Raw genomic sequence first — 11,078 nt, 5'->3', positions numbered from 1 at the left:
GGGCCCTGCACACTCCCCAGCAGACCCAGAAGTGGAGTGGAAGTACTTCCGGTCCACTTCTGGGTTCGCTGCCAAGCACATGGAGGCCCTCCCCCCTCCCGCCCCCACACTTCTGTGGGACGCTCCATACACCGCAGCATCACAGTAATCATGAGCCGTGCCTGCTACCTCAAGGTACATAGAAAAACTTTTAAAGCTGTGTCTATGTCCAAATCGCTGATTCTCTGAATCGGCATCAAATCTTCAGATTCGGATTCGGCCGAATCAAATCAGGGACAGTGATCTGAATCAACAAATCAAATCACTGTCCCTAATTTGGACCGAATCCAAATCCGAATCAAATAGGGACTGTTTCACACACCCCTACTACACATTCATTAATCCGCTGTTGCTACTGAGCACTAAATTCAATACCTCTAATATGAGGTATTAGCTACATGTGCAGTAGGCTGTTCTAATGCACAGTAGCAAAAGTGCACACTTTTTAGGGATACTTAATGTGCAGTAGCCTAATTTTACTGTGCATTAGCATGGTAGCATGGTTTTTGCCATGATGCTCTAATGCACAGTAAAATAGGCAACTGCATATCAAAGCACATGTGTAGATGCACTCACAGAGTGGAAGGGAGCTGTGAAGCTGATAAAATGGCATTAGAATGAGGTAAGCAGAAAGCAAAGATTAAACAAGAAAAGAGAGGTGCTAGCTGTGAAGTCAGTGTCTATAGCTGGATCTAAGCCATCATGGTTTAAGGTCATCTAGCTTTTTTTTTCCAGTTGCTTCAACACAGCAATAATGGGTGCTGGTGTTTTCCTAAGAAAGTGAGCTGTGTAGCCCTGCTGGGTGCTCTGGGCATGCTATAACCTGGCATTAGACGGGGCAGAACTCATGCCCTCTGGTGTGTATGGACTGAGCCTGATGTGCTGCTTAACCCTATTTGACACAGGGGCTGCATCTACACAAGATGCTGACTGGGTAGTAGCTCATTGCAGCTGCACAGTCGCGTTGCATGGCACAAAGCATGATGTGACACTACTGTGCAGTAGTAATGAGCTACTGCACAGTCAGCATCACCAAAAAGCCATTCAGGGACACTACTGCACAGTAACTCGTTACTGCGCAGTCATTTAGTACTTGTATATGCAAATATTAAATGACTGTGCAGTAACAATTACACAGTAGCCACTTCTAGGATTCGCTTTTGATTCAGCTGATTCGGGGGACAGTGATTCAATTCGGTGATTCAAATCACTGTCCCAATTAGATTCCTCCAAATCCAATTTGAAGATCCTACTGCTGCCAAATCTCCGAATCTCTGAATCAGCCAGGCCAGGCCCATTCCCCGCCCCTCTCCCAGCCTGGCAATGGCTGCCCTGCCTGCCCCAGCTTCTGGCACTCATTGAAAAAAAAAGCCCCGGCTCACCGGGTGCTGCTGGGCAGGGGGCGATCCCTGCTGCCTCGCTGCCCACACTGCATGGGGGCTCTGCACGAGCCCCCTGACCCACCCTGCTCCCCCAGACACCCCATAGGTGCCCCACCCAGGTCAGCTCTGGACCTTTAAGAAGAAAAAAAACTGATAAATCCCCCCAACTCACCATTCGCCAACTGCGGCCCCCAGGCTCACCTCAATCTGCTGGCTGGGGAATTGGCCCCGGGGGGGGCCCCGGGGGGGGGGGGGGGGGGTTGGGAGGCTCAGGGCAGAGCCCCCCGTGCAGCGTGGAACAGCGGGGGGAAGCAGGGATTTCTCCCCCCACACACACCTGGCAGCACCTGGTGAGCACCAGGGCTTTTCTTTAAAGGGCCAGGAGCTGGGGTGGATGGGGGCAGCCGTGAGAGAGCTGGGGGAGCAGGGAGGTCAGGGGGCTGGCAGGGGTCCCCCCCATGGTCCCCTCCCCCAGCTCTAGGACTTACCAGCTCAGAGTCAGCTGTAGCTCCCTGCTGTAGCCACCGGGGACTGCCTGACTCATCAGACCTTTAAATTGGTCCCCGATTCGATTTGGATTTGGAGATTCGGCCACCAAATCGGTCCGAATCCCCTCCAAATCAAATCACCACCCGAAGCTTCACACAGTCCTACTACACACTCAGCATCTCATGTAGATGCACCCAGGGACTTGTAGACCTTAGACTTTATCCTGCCTAGTTAGTAATAGATACACTGTTTGCATCTACATGTGTGTTTTAATTCTTTTTAAAAAGTGCTTTTTAGTTAATGTGATTAAAACATGCTAATGAGCATTAAGCATAACTTAAAAATCATGGGCATATCTACACATGCATTAATGTGCTTTAGTTAATGTGCATTAAATCTAGTACCTCCAGGTGTTTATAAGTGTGCTCTGGGATTGGGCAGGGGGGAGCTTTAATTAGAGCAGCTCCGAGAGCCGCTGTAATTAAAGTGCCTAGAGCATTATGTGTATCAGCATCCCCACACTGAAAAATGGTGATGGGGTGCTTTAACTAAAGCATGGGGATACTGATACACATGATGCTGTTGTCTGCTGGAGCACAGTAACAACCACATTCTCGCAGGCTAGATCAATAGAGTCTGCTCCAATGCATTAATTACAGTGCATGAGAGCAGCCTTGCTGCACGTGTATAGGCTCCCTCCAGGCACATCTACACATACATTAGCACACTTTAGTTAATGCACATTACATCTAGTACTGCTACTGTAAGGTACTAGGAAAATGCATATTAGCCTGTCTTGATGCACATTAACTAAAGAGCAAGGGACACCTAGACACAATGGAGCTGTGCTCTGACACATGCTGCAAGTCTGCTGGAGCGTGTAAATTAGTGCACTCCAGAAGCCTCTGCATCACGTGCATTCAGCATCCCCGCATTTCAAAATGATGACGGGGTGCTTTAAGCAAATCTCATCAAATAAGCTTTAGTTAAAACGCCCTCACCACCATTTTGAAGCATGTTACGCTGAATACACATGATGCTGTGGGCGCTTTAATTAGAGTGGCTCTCAGCCGCTCTAATTAAAGTGCCCCCCCTCCACCCTGGAGCATGTGTATAGATGCTCATGATTCTTAAGTGATGATTAGCCTATTTTAATGCACATGGACTAAATAACACAGTTTTTAGGGCATTTACATACATGTGGGGACCCTGCTCCAATGCACTGGAAATCCAGCATGTCAGAGCAGCCTCGATTAATCAAGCCTGCTGGAGTACATAAATTAATGCACTCTGGCAGCCTTGCACATCATGTGTATCAGTGGTTAAGCGTGCTTCCATGCTGAGAAAATGCCAGCAGTGCACTGCCAGCAGTGCGCATTTGATGTGCTTTAGTTCAAAGCACACTGCCACCATTTTCTCAGTGCAGGGACACACTGTGCCACTGATACATGTGATATGCAGTCACTTTTAATTTGCGCAGCTCACTAATTAAAAGCGCCTGGCACCACAGCCTGAACATGTGTCAAAATGCCCTTAGTGACATTTTCATGTGCATTAAAATTGCACTTCAATGTGTATTAAAGGCTAATATGCATTAAAGCACATGTGTAGACACATCTTTCATTGTGAGGGACTAGGAACATGTGCATTAGCCTGGCTTAATGTGAATTAACTAAAGCAAACTCTTTTTAAGTGATGCTTTAATGTTCATTAGCCTATTTTAATGCACATTAAATTAAAATGTGATGCTTTGTTATGCATTAAAATAGGCTAACGCACATTAAAGTGCATGTGTAGATGTGCTCCATGTTCTTTAGCTAATGTGCATTTAGACAGACTAATGCGCATTTTCTTAGTACCTCACAATGAGGTACTAGATTTAATGCACACTAAATAAAGCATGTTAATGCATGTGTAGACATGCCCACTGTGTAGCCTTCCTAGGCTTAGAATAGGAGGAGTGAACCAAAAAATCTGTAGCCTCTGTACTACAGGTGCAAAGCGTGATACCCTCAAACCTTAGAACCAATTTCCCTTAGAGCATTCTGTGTCCCTTCTTGTCCACAAGAACAATTTCCCTTCCAAATTCTAGCTTTGGAGCCCTACCTTTTAGCAGGTACCTGGGTCATTTAGTTATACCTAGGGAAAATCAATCTGTAAATTCTCCTTGCATTCAGAACGTCTGCAGCTAGGGTATTTATCCCTCAGTCTTTCCCACAAAATATTCTTGTTGGGCGAGAGATCCAATGAGAACATTTTCAAACCTGATTTGGAAGCCTAATTCCCACTTTTACAAATGACTTCAGAGCAATTATCCAGAGTATTTTGGTGCCTGGACAGGCAGGCAAATGTATGGTAGAATTAACTGCTGCTTCCAATAGGAATGTATCTCCCAAGTCACTTAGGTGTTTTAAAAATCCTACCAAGCACCTATTTTCTACTTTAGGTGCCTGGATACTTTAAAAATCTGGCCCTTAGGAGCCTATTTAGCTCAGATGCTTGTATAGCTCCCTCAAGGCCCATCTCTGTCATAGATTTCATAGACATCAGGGCTGGAAGGGACCTTGGAAGATCATCGAGTCCAGCCCCCCGCCCAAAGGGCAGGAGTCAGCTGGGGTCATAGGATCCCAGCAAGATAAGCATCCAGTTTCATCTTGAAGGTGTTCAATGAAGGCGCCTGAACCACCTCCGGTGGCAGGCTGTTCCAGACCTTGGGGGCTAGGACAGTAAAGAAATTCTTCCTTATGTCCAGCCTGAAGCGATCTTGAAGTAGTTTGTGACCATTCGACCTCGTCATCCCTTGGGGCGCTCTGGTGAACAAACGTTCCCCCAGATGCTGGTGGTCACCCCTGATAAACTTGTAGGTGGCCATCAGATCACCCCTGAGCCTGCGCTTTTTCAGGCTAAAGAGCCCCAGGGTGCTCAGCCTGTCATCGTAGGGTCTGTTTCCCTGACCTCTGATCATGCGCGTGGCTCTTCTCTGGACTCTCTCAAGCTTCTCCACATCCTTTTTGAATTGTGGAGCCCAAAACTGGACACAGTACTCCAGCTGCGGCCTCACTAAGGCCGAGTACAGGGGGAGAATGACGTCCCGGGATTTGCTTGAGAAGCATCTATGGATGCAAGCCAGCGTTTTGGTCGCTTTACTAGCCGCCGCATCGCACCCTAGTGCGAGCTAGGGTACCTCACACTACAACTGGTGCTCCAGGGTCTCACAGGGGACTCTCACTCCCCCCACTGGAGCAACAGGTTGTGGTGCTACTTAAGATCTTACTTTTGACCCACACTCAGCCTCCTAGCAGTGGAGGACTTACCGGGGTCAGGATTCAGCCTCTCTCTCTTGGGCTGAGCCCCCTTTACTTGGCCTTGGGCCTAAACTTCAGCCTCAGGTGTCCAAAGACCTACCTGGGCCTACTGCCCTCACTCAGGGTCTCCACACCGCCCCTTCACTTGGGGCTCTAGATCTCCACACAATAGTGCTGCCTAGGGCTTCCAATGGCAGGCTTAATTGCCTGTACACTAATGTCAGAAGGATGGGAAACAAGGAGGAACTGCCCCTCCTGCTAACCAACCTCATAGAGACTATGAAGACTTGGTGGGACTCCATCTATTACTGAACCACAGGCATAGGGGGTTACACCTTGTATAGGAAGGATCATGTTGGAAAGAAGGGCGGAGGAGTCGCTCTCTATGTGAAGGAACATTACACCTCCCTAGAATTCATAGATTTCATAGACATTAGGGTTGGAAGGGACCTTGGAAGATCATCGAGTCCAGCCCCCCGCCCAAAGGGCAGGAAGTCAGCTGGGGTCATAGGATCCCAGCAAGATAAGCATCCAGTTTCATCTTGAAGGTGTTCAATGAAGGCGCTTGAACCACCTCCGGTGGCAGGCTGTTCCAGACCTTGGGGGCTCGGACAGTAAAGAAGTTCTTCCTTATGTCCAGCCTGAAACGGTCTTGAAGTAGTTTGTGACCATTCGACCTCGTCATCCCTTGGGGCGCTCTGGTGAACAAACGTTCCCCCAGATGCTGGTGGTCACCCCTGATAAACTTGTAGGTGGCCATCAGATCACCCCTGAGCCTGCGCTTTTTCAGGCTAAAGAGCCCCAGGGCTCTCAGCCTGTCATCGTAGGGTCTGCTTCCCTGACCTCTGATCATGCGCGTGGCTCTTCTCTGGACTCTCTCAAGCTTCTCCACATCCTTTTTGAATTGTGGAGCCCAAAACTGGACACAGTACTCCAGCTGCGGCCTCACTAAGGCCGAGTACAGGGGGAGAATGACGTCCCGGGATTTGCTTGAGAAGCATCTATGGATGCAAGCCAGCGTTTTGGTCGCTTTACTAGCCGCCGCATCGCATTGCAGGCTCATGTTCATCTTGTGGTCAATGATGACCCCCAAGTCTCTTTCTTCCATAGTGCTAGCCAACATAGCACTGCCGAGCCTATAAGGATGCTGCGGGTTTTTTTTCCCAAGGTGGAGAACCTTGCATTTATCGGCGTTGAACACCATCAGATTCTCGTCCGCCCACTTGCTGAGCCTGTCCAGGTCAGCCTGGATAACCTGCCTGTCTTCTGGTGTGGATGCTTTGCCCCAAAGTTTGGTGTCATCGGCGAACTTGGCCAGTTCTGATCGCTTCTGACTCCAGTGTCCACATCATTAATGAAGATGTTGAACAGTATGGGTCCAAGGACAGAGCCTTGGGGGACCCCACTGGTCACAGGACACCACGATGAGTGACTTCCATCGATTACTACCCTCTGGGTCCGACCCCGGAGCCAATTTTCCAGCCAGCGGATCGTGGAGGACCCAAGGCGACAATTGGCCAGTTTCTCCAAGAGGCGATCATGGGACACCAGATCGAAGGCTTTTTTGAAGTCAAGATATATGACATCAATCTCTTCTCCCTTGTCCAGGTGATAGGTCACCTGGTCGTAGAAGGAAATGAGATTGGTCAAGCAAGACCTACCCGCAACAAACCCGTGCTGGCTATCCCTTAAGATGTTGGCGTCGGCCAGTCCATTAAGGATGGCCTCTTTAATAAACTTTTCTAAGATCTTCCCCGGGATAGAAGTCAGGCTGATGGGCCTATAGTTAGCCGGATCCACTTTCCTCCCTTTCTTGAAGATAGGCACCACATTGGCCTTCTTCCAGTCTTCGGGCACTACACCAGAGCGCCAAGAGTTTTCAAAGATCCGTGCTAGAGGCTGGGCTATGATGCTCGCCCGCTCCTTGAGTACCCTGGGGTGAAGATTGTCAGGGCCGGCTGACTTGAAGGTATCCAGCTTCTCAAGATGTTCCTTCACAAAGTCAGCATTAATGGAGGGCAGGGGATCACCCTCACCCGGACTTCCCGGCCCTGTAGCGGGCATGGGCATCCCATGGGACTGATGAAAGACTGACGCAAAGTACCTATTTAATAGGTTGGCTTTTTCGTGGGCGTCAGTTGTCAGTTGCCCCATCTGGCTCAGCAGGGGTCCAATGTTGCCCCTGCTTTTCCTCCGGCTCCCCACATATCTGAAAAAGGACTTCTTATTGTCCTTGATGCTCAAAGCTAGCTGGAGTTCAGTTGCAGCCTTGGCTTTCCTGGTCTGCTCCCTACAGGACCGGACCAGTGCAGAATAATCCTCCTTGGAGGTGACTCCCATCCTCCATCCTTTGTAGGCCTTTCTTTTTAGCCTCAGGAGGTCTGCTAGGTCCCTGGAGAGCCAGGGGGGCTGCTGTGCCCTCTACATTTAGAAAGACACGTAGGTACCTCAAGATCTAGCCTCAGAAGTGTAAGTCATTTCTGAAAATGAGAATTATGTTCCCAAGTTACATAGGAGATTTTGAAAATGTCTTGCAAAAGCTGAAAAAAGTTATCCCACAATGGGAATATTGCGGGGATCTGGATGACTGGAAGGGATACTAAACAGGAAATATGGAGGAAGCTTTAGTGGCAGGTGTTTCAAAAGCTCCAGCTCTGATACCTGCATGTATTCCTGGAAATGGAAGGTGGGGTGGGCAGTGTGGAGAAGAAGGACATTAACAAAGGAGGAGGTTGGCATCAGTGGGCAGCGAGCAGTGGGTGAGTGCTGTGATATAGGCTATCAATTATCTGAAGTATCAGTAAAAGTTAAAAGTCAGTAAAAATAGTTATCAATAAAAATGTCAAGATAATGCAGGAAAAATATTTTTTTCACTCTCTTGTACATGTTTCTAGCCTCTGTGATAGGTTTAATACATAATCCAGTTTTACAGGCTGTTTTATGACTAGGGTGGTAAGTTTTTAAAAAAACAGACTGACACAAAGAGAAGATACAGTACCTCAACCACAAGCACTTGTGCTCCTGTCACACAGAGATCATGGAGTGAGGGTCCTGCTCTGCAGCCAGTTGGACCTGCTGAGCAGAATAGTGCTTTTGGGTCATGGAACCTACCTATGGCTCAGGAGCAGGTTTCACTGGATGCATTGCATAGTGACTTACATTGTTATTTTCTTATTTAAAAAAATAATCAAAAGCCCACTTTTCAAACACGGGCCCTGCATTTGGGAGCTCAATGCTGGTGTGGACATGCCATTGGCACGTGAAGGCACCCACTGTTGGAATGTAAATGAGTCACCCAAGTGCAAATGTAGACCCCAAAGGATGATAGTCTCACCTAAGCTAGGGCTGGCATAAGGCATCACTCACAGACCACCATTCAGAGTTGGGAGGTGGCACAGAGGATGCAGTTGCACATGAGAGCAGGAGGACCTTGGAGTTGGATAGCACTAGCTGAAAGAGGATGATGACAAGGGGGAAGGGCTTCTGGCATCAAAGGGCAGAAGAGACCTGGAATAGCAGGGGGGCTAGTGGTATTGAACTGCAGAAGGGGCACAGGGTGGAGGCAGCCTGAGGAGGACAGGCAGGAATATACTACAGTGGCGACTGCCTGGGTCACTGGGAATGGGCTGCATTCTCAGTGAATGACTCCTGCTAACAGCGCAGCAATCACATGGAGACCCAGAGCCATTCACATGCGCAGCCACAACTACTCTGCACCATCTGCTTTCTCATGTCCTTGCATGGCTGTGGCACAGACAGCTGCTTTTTCCCCACAGAGGTACTAGTCCCCTCTCTACAAAACAAGTTATTTACTGAGTCTTCATGTTGCCCATGACCCTGGGTCCAGCCCAGCCCTGAAAGTGTGAGAGACTCTACTTTCCATCCCCAGTGCCTTGGCTGGTAGGCCAGTGGCAGATCTGAGCATATTTGTTCTTGTCCCCTAGTGACCAGTTCTGAAGTTCTGCATCCTGGACCATCTCACAACAATGACAGCTGGGGAGGGAATATCCCATCACCCCAGAAGGGTCATCCAAACTGATGGGCTTTTGCATCCCATGCTCTACTTCTGAACTCCACTTGGTCTTTCATCATCCCATATGCCCAAGGGTCATAGAGGAACTTTTCATTTTCCATCTCTCTCTCTCTGATTCACCATTATTGCTGCCTTCTCCATCCATTCTCACGCTCATGCATCAGCAAGCATATGTGTGCCCGTACATATCCACACATGCATGCAGACCCAGGCACATACCTGTACACACACACACTGAAGCCAGGCCTGTAATATTTAAAACAATTTTATTCATGAAAATATGCTGTACAATGCACTATACACAGTTCTTTACATTGCCACATACACAAACTCTAATAGCACAATCAAGAAGGTTACATCGCCTACAATATATGTGCGGTGAGAGATAACAGCCTGTCAGAAACCCTCCCCCCAAGTCTGTACAGTTATAAATATGAGGGAAAGAATGAACCAAAACATCTGTATAAAGCAAACTGCTGGAGCTGGTCACTCCAGAGCACCCTCCCTTCTCCGTAGAGCCTTCTCCTCTACCAGATCGCTCCTTGTCTGGGGTAGTGTCGGGGTCACTGCAGCCAGGGACCACCAGAAGCCAAGGGAGCTGATCTGGGAGAGTAGGGTATGAAGTTCTAGGCAGAACAGCTGTACTTAGGCAGAGGGGGACAGACATGGCTTCCATCCTCACTGGAATGAGCTGGCAGGCTAAGGTCTGGATGGCCATGACCAGAAGAGGAGCTTCCTACAGGGGAGGGGTTGTAGCCTGTGGTCTGGAAGTCATTTCCAGAGAGAGAATTTAAAATAAAACTTGAACATCAGCCACAGATTTCTCCAACTCAAAGCAGTGAAAACTAAGACCCAACCTGCCCCTTCCCTGTGCTTCCCGCAATGTTAAAAGCCAAGCTCCTGGGGTCTACTACGTGGGGCTGCAGAACTGGTTCCTTGGCTCCAGGTATGCTACAACTATTGTTCAGACTTGATTCCATGTCCAGATAATGCCTCATGTGGGCAGAGAACTGCCATGTCCTCATCATGACAGAGAGCAGTGAACTAGTCCAGGCTAAGTATAGTTGTTCCCTCCTCTGGTCAGGCACAGCGTAGAAGACAGCATGGCCAGCTCATGACCTTCCCAGACCTGGTCTTCCCTGCAGTCAACATGAGGTAAGAGCATCTGGGCACTTTGGGCCCGGCCTGCATGGCTGCTCGGGGCAAGCCAAGAACCACCTTATAACTGCCTGCTTATGAGGGTTGTTGGGAGACCCTTGCAAACTGATTGAGTCTGGGGAGCCTTGGCCAATGACTTGCAGCTCTGCCAAGGGGAGCAATTTTCCACCCCCAGGTACTGGGTGTAATCTGCAGACAGATGGCCTCAGACCATCCTGGAGAGCATGGGCCACAGGATTTGGGAAAGGCCAACCCAGAGATGGATTTTTGTTTCCGAAGTGACCCTTCATTTTTTCACCCTCCCCCCATCTGCATCCCTGATGCTATGGCACTCAACATCTCTTCTTTCCCCGTCCCTGAGCCGTCCTAGCCCCATGCACATGGGCCCTACCCTATCTTGCCTGCAGCACTCCCTTCCACTCTTCTGGGGCCACCTGTCTGTCCTGCCCTAGGTGTTGCAGAAGTCACCTCTAAACCATTGCTACATTTTGGCTTCCACTCCAGCTGGTCCCAGCCCTCTACCTAACATCATCTTCACACACCTGAAGCTGAACAGGTCCTTCCCTGGAGACTCAGGCATCACTGGGCTCTCTCAGGTGACCAAATGACCTGCCCAGCTCTCCACCCACTGCCCAGCCCCCCCTTGCACTGCACAATGACGGTATACACGAC

Source organism: Alligator sinensis, unplaced genomic scaffold (genome assembly GCF_000455745.1).
Source record: "Alligator sinensis unplaced genomic scaffold, ASM45574v1 scaffold264_1, whole genome shotgun sequence".
NCBI lineage: Eukaryota > Metazoa > Chordata > Crocodylia > Alligatoridae > Alligator > Alligator sinensis.
Note: the sequence above shows the minus strand (reverse complement) of the source record.